We start from the raw sequence: 6465 nt of genomic DNA, 5'->3' as shown, positions 1-6465 counted from the left end.
AATATTTATGTAAATATTCCATATTGTTCTTTGACTAGGTACTTATAATGACTTGTTAGAAAACAGGTTAGGTAAGAATCTAAACGAATGTATTATTCTAATGGATTTCCTTAGGGTATTTTCTAAATAATCTTGAACTTATTAGCTGCTGTTGCTATGAGATAATTAAGTACTAGAATAGAAATAACATGGAATTTACATAGCTCCAGCTCCATAAACTGTTGTCTTCTCTAATGCATCACTGATCAGAATATCATTTAGATATTATTATCAACAATCAACCATAAAATTTTACTTTCCTCTCAAGAAATTATGCTAAAATCAGATCATGTTCCACAGCTGCTATTTTTATTGATGCTTTTAGTTGTCCAATCAGACCATGAACACCAAAACTAAAGAGCTTCCTATTGCAAAGCACAGGAACATGATTACAAAATTTTACTTTCCTCTCAAGAAATTATGCTAAAATCAGATCATGTTCCACAGCTGCTATTTTTATTGATGCTTTTAGTTGTCCAATTAGACCATGAACATCAAAACTAAAGAGCTTCCTATTGCAAAGCACAGGAACATGATTACAAGCACCAACAATTTATCAAACCTTCAGCATAAGTAACATGATTGAAAGATTAACTATCTTTGAACAGTGGTTATCCTTCGCAATACTTGGCATCTCAATAATGTCTTAATTTCCATAAAGTTCAATTAAGTATTAGGTATAAAGTATGTGCAGTATGTATTGTACTGATCAGCATGCAATCCAAGTAACTAGTTGTTGGAGGTAGGTAGGTACCTAGATGTTTTTTTGCAACATGGATTTTGACAGCAAATTTAACACACAAAAAGTGGCAGAGTAGGTATGTAACACTTTCCAATGTAAAAGGATTTAAAACACCTTAAATAATATTGTACTACTATTCTTTCAAAACTTTAATTAAAAACACTTTTTTACCTTTATTTTGTACATGTAAACATCTTTGGGTAGATAACCTTAAAATAAGGATCTTTGAAATGGAGGAAAATTTCAAATAAGAAAATGAATGATGCAAAACTTACTTGTTGTTATTCAGTAGAAAAGAATCCATTTTGGGTCATCCAGTTATCCAAAGGTGGCACTGGAAAGAAAAAACACCACTTCTAAACACCAGGAAAATTCCTGACTGGTTTTTTTTATCAAAAAATTTACTCTGAGTTTAAAGGATTCATAATTTGGACAAGGAAAATTAAACACAGACGAAACGTTTGTAGATATTTCTCGACTTTTTTTCAAGGAATTTGTTAAATAATTTACTCACGAACACGAAGATATCTCTGTACATAGGACCAGAGATGACATACAAGGACTATTTCGTAATCTTCTTCACTGATTTGAGTCTTCGAGGTACGAGAAAGTATATCTGATTTGAACAACTTGGAACTCTTGGAAGTGGGATCCTAATCAGGTCAATAACAGTTTTGAAATTTGCTGAGCGGAAAGTTGAGATACCTATTGAATACGGCAAAAAGCTAGGTACAAAGTTACAACGGTTAAACACAAAATTTTAAGAATGGAAAAGCACCACAAAGTTCAAAAAGCTTTCACTTCTTCAAAAGCAAGAGCAAAAGACATCTCCACTGATAAGAAAAACGTAAACAAACAGCAATCGTATTCACATCTAGCGCCTTCAAACTTGAATAATACTTTGTGCAGTACATTTTTAAGTTCAGGCGTTTTATGGACATTGGGACAGCAGCTTTCCGCTGGCAAAAAAGATCGCAAAGCCAGCCTATTTAGCTTAGTTGGTAGTGCTTCGATTCCCGCCCGGAGCGGATTTTATCCTGAACGGATAATGTTCGTTCTCGGATCGGCTAATTTTCTCCTATTCAGTTTTCCTTCTCTCTTCGATTTCGGGACGACAAAACCTTAGAAGTTATAGTTTCCTCTACCAAACCTCTTAAAAAAAAAAAAAAAAGATTGAAAAGGATAATGTTCGTTCTCGGAACGGCTGGCTTTCTCCTATCCTGTCTTCTTTCTCTCTTCGATTTCGGGACGATAAGACCATAGCAGTTACAGTTCCCTCTGTCAAACCTCTTAAAAAAAAAAAAAAAAAAAAAAGATCGCAAAGCCAGCCTACTTGGCTTAGTTGGTAGTGCTTCGATTCCGGCCCGGAGCGGATTTTATCCTTAACGGATAATGTTCGTTCTCGGATCGGCTAATTTTCTCCTATTCAGTTTCCCTTCTCTCTTCGATTTCGGGACGACAAAACCTTAGAAGTTATAGTTTCCTCCACCAAACCTCTTTAAAAAAAAGATTGAAAACTTGAAACGTGATTATATCTGATCATTCACATCAATTTCCCACGGATCACCAAAGTTAAGCAACGTTCGTTCACAGTTGGTAGGTATCTGAATGGGTGACCATCTGAGACGTCCCGTGCTTTTTCGGAGTGCACTCATTGGTATGTAACATAATATATCTTATGCGGCTCTCTAATTTTTTTTTTTCTGAATATCGGAATTTTTGTTGGCCAAAATTTTCAAAGATTCGCCTGCGGCGTGGCTCGCCCCGAATCGGCTTCATGGGATTGCGGCTCCCGAAGGTAAGGTTAGTGGCCACCTCTGCTATAAACTATATGGAGTTAACTAGAAGTAATAAATGACAACAAGTTACATGGATAATTATTAATTTAATTTATTTTCGTCAGTTTTTACAACATAGAAGTTTCCCCGTTTAATATTTCGGCAGTCAGTAGGTAACACCCGTGTACCTACATATAGGTAGGTATAAGATATACGGGGTACCTTGTTTTCTTGAATGGCGATAACGTCTACATAATATATTCTATAACATCATGAACGAAATTAAACAGCAAAATTTAAGAAGACGTCGATTGTCGATAAAAATTCGTCAATATTTAATGTACACTTATCTACCTACAGCGCAGCGCACAAATATTCTACACAGAAAACTATTTGTCTACAACCTGAATAAAATTGAAACCAAATTACCAAACACATAGAGGTGAGACCAGTTGCCACACCCCTGGAAAGACAGATTAAGAATCTAGCCATCTAGGAACTTAAAGACCAAAGTTGTGTTGGATGTTGGATGGACCTAATATAAGTACCTATTCATTATTTGTTAGAGAGACTTGGAAAACATCTAAAATTTGACCAATGTTTAGGTACCACTTAAGTTATAATTTAGGAACCCCTGATTATGTTATATTTAGTTATTTACTAACTAATAATTAGATAAAAATCATCTGATAACAAAACATAATCAGGGGTTCCTAAATTATAACTTAAGTGGTACCTAAACAACCAATATGAAGCTGTAGAAATTAAACTGTTCCCATCCCCAGGCTCAAGACAAATTTTGAGATCCTTTAGCATTGACAAAGCCACTTATACCAATACCTGCTACCACTCTAGCAGGGGAAAAAATCGGACCAAAAAAGCGCCTTTCAGCGCAGACGGAAGTTCATTCGTAGAAAATAGAAGCGCTAGTGATCAGTGTTCACACTAGGAAGTTCAAGTTCACATATTTCCCGTTAGAATGCGCGTTCAACTCCGCCGGGAATCGAACCCGGGTCTCCCGCGTGCAAGGCGAGCGCAGTGACCACTACGCCATGGGAGCTGACTATGAAGGATATGATTGTGTTTGCCAGGATGGTGAGGATTTCTTGCCATGTCTTCAGAACCTGAGGGTCGGAGACCTTTTCCTTGAGGACTTTAAGTATAATGTTGGTCACAACCTGAGGAACAAACAAAACACAACGAGAATTTTTTTCAAGAGGTCTTCTACTATTCCTTTTCGTATGCTTCTTCTTTTTCTCTCCTTCTTCTTCTTCTGCTCTATGAAATGTTTGAAGTACCTACGCCCAAGTATCCATTAACGCTAATGTACCTACCTGCTTCATTTATATTACCTAAAATACCTACATACTCAAGGAGAGAGAGAGAGAGAGAGAGGGATGGAGGGAGAGAGAGAAGCCCTCTCTAAATAATTGAATTCATTATTGTTCTCTTTCGACGATATTTAAGAATCTCTTTCATCCTTCTCTCTCTCTTCCTTTATGTCCTTCTCCCTTCCTCCTCCTCTCTCTTCCTTTATTTCCCTCTTCCTCCCTCCCTCTCTCTCTCTCTCTAATATCCCATTTTATTTCTATGCTTCTATCCCTCTCCCACTCTTTCTTTCCCTCTTCATCTTTTTCCTCTATTCTATCCTCCTATCTCTATCTCCCTCAGCCCCTCTTTCTTCTTCGTATTCTCTCTCCCTCCCGTATAGGCGAACACGGGGCAAAACGGTACATCGGGGCAAAACGGTACATCGGGGCAAAACGGTACATCGGGGCAAAACGGTACATCGGGGCAAAACGGTACATCGGGGCAAAACGGTACATCGGGGCAAAACGGTACATCGGGGCAAAACGGTACATCGGGGCAAAACGGTACATCGGGGCAAAACGGTACATCGGGGCAAAACGGTACATCGGGGCAAAACGGTACATCGGGGCAAAACGGTACATCGGGGCAAAACGGTACATCGGGGCAAAACGGTACATCGGGGCAAAACGGTACATCGGGGCAAAACGGTACATCGGGGCAAAACGGTACATCGGGGCAAAACGGTACATCGGGGCAAAACGGTACATCGGGGCAAAACGGTACATCGGGGCAAAACGGTATATCGGGGCAAAACGATCACCCGCCCTTTTTAGGATCTAGAAAGTGCTGAGCTCTCTTGGATGGACTAGGAACTATTCCTGCAAGTCTTATCTTTGTTTTGATCCTTAGTTGATTCTTTTATCTTTTGTTTTCGAAGAGTACGGAGGTTTTTCGATTTCACGAGTGCTTGATGCAATTTTCACATGATTTTCAAAACACTGTCAGTAATACTATTTTAACAGTTTATTAATATTTTACAGTTTATATCGAAGGTAATAGGTCTGAATTTTATAATCGACGAGTGAATTCTTTAATTTTCAATATTTTAGAAAATTTGTGAAATCATTTTCCAGAAATGACGCTTTGGGGCAAAATGGTTTTTTAATGGTCTGGGGCAGAATGGTACATGGGAGAATAGTGCCCAGGGTTCCATTCTGCCCCAAGGTGTTTTGCATGTATATGGTATAGGACCATTTTGCCCCAGCCTTGGGGCATAACGGTCTTTTTTGGTAGGTACCCTCATGAAAATATTTTTCTTTTTTTCCAGTGATACATATATCGTTCTTGTCTAATCTAATTTGTAGCTAAAGCTATGCTTTATTTTGTTACAAAATTACATATCTGTGTGACTTTTATTTTATTAGTTAGGACCTCATAAGCACTAGAGGTGCCATTTTGTCCCGTGTTCCCCTATCTATTTCGTTTGTTCAATTGTTTGAATCCATTTACTGTTTGTTTTGTAGGTTATGTAGGTACATAGGTATGTTATATGTTACTTGGATGCCTACATACTCGTTTATCTGCTTCATTGGGGGATGGGGTTCCTCCCTAAACCTCTTTTAATAATAGCCTCAAGCCTAAAGGATTACTTGGATAAGTTTCTCTCTCTCTCCCTCCCATCCCGCTCTCTATCTCTCTCACTCCAACCCTCTCTCTCTCTCCCTCCAATCCTCTCTCTCTCTCCCTCCCACCCTACGCTTTCTATCTCTCTCTCTCTCTCCTTCTCACCCCGCTCTCTATCTCTCTCTCCCTCCCACCCCGCTCTCTATCTCTCTCTCCCTCCAACCCTCTCTCTCTCTTTCTTTCTCTCTCTCCCTCCCTCGCATTTTCTCCCAATTCTAAAGGTAGTTAGGTAGGTATGTATCTAAGATTTATCTTTAGATCTGACAAAGGCTTTCTCTATCTCTCTCGAACACAGATTATCTCTCTCACTCTCTCCCTTTCATTCTTCTCTCTCTTCGTTCTCTTTCTCCTTGTCGTACCCACAAAGGTAAGACTGGGAGAGTAAAGGGACTTTTCAGTCTTATGCTGCCAGTTTAAGGAACTTTTATCTAATAGACTAATACTTATGACCGCAGAGCAGAACGCACGACTTGAAAAACTTTTTTTTTTAATCAAGTTAAGTAAAAAGTTGGCTTTTATTGCTAAGTACATAGGTATTGCTACATACAAATGCTGCAACTTTAATGTTAATGCTGCTACCTCTAATCAGAGCGAAAGCCATTTTGCCATTTTCATGGAATTTAAATCGGTTTATAAATGATTTTGTTCTCATGTGCCTGAGAGCAAGTAGGTACCCCGAATAGGCACCCTGAAACTAGTAAGCACGTGACGTGCTGAGACAGTCATCCGTCCAGATATCAACCACGCATGATGTTGTTTAACTTGAGTGATCCATTTGGCATAATCAACAAGTTGTCATAGTTGATATTGCTAATCATTTTATTTCGTTTGACCGTAAAGGTAGGTTTAGACGAAGCGAGTCTACTCGCGCACCAAAACTCGTTTCCTCCTCGCACATCAAAACTCATCCTC

The 6465-nt window shown here is 38.7% G+C and overlaps 1 long non-coding RNA gene across 1 annotated transcript; it reads right to left on the bottom strand.

Moving 5' to 3' along the window:
* Nucleotides 1-1084: 1084 nt before the first annotated feature.
* Nucleotides 1085-1599, bottom strand: LOC113472475. The gene is made up of 2 exons (XR_003394760.1): nucleotides 1296-1599; nucleotides 1085-1115 (listed from the first exon to the last, which is right to left on the bottom strand). It is a non-coding gene; the product is annotated as an uncharacterized LOC113472475 (long non-coding RNA).
* Between the last annotated feature and the right edge of the window lie 4866 nt (nucleotides 1600-6465).

Source organism: Diaphorina citri, unplaced genomic scaffold, assembly GCF_000475195.1.
Source record: "Diaphorina citri unplaced genomic scaffold, Diaci psyllid genome assembly version 1.1 scaffold5699, whole genome shotgun sequence".
NCBI classification, from domain to species: Eukaryota; Metazoa; Arthropoda; class Insecta; order Hemiptera; family Psyllidae; genus Diaphorina; species Diaphorina citri.
Note: the sequence above shows the minus strand (reverse complement) of the source record. Positions and strands in the feature narration are given on the sequence as shown.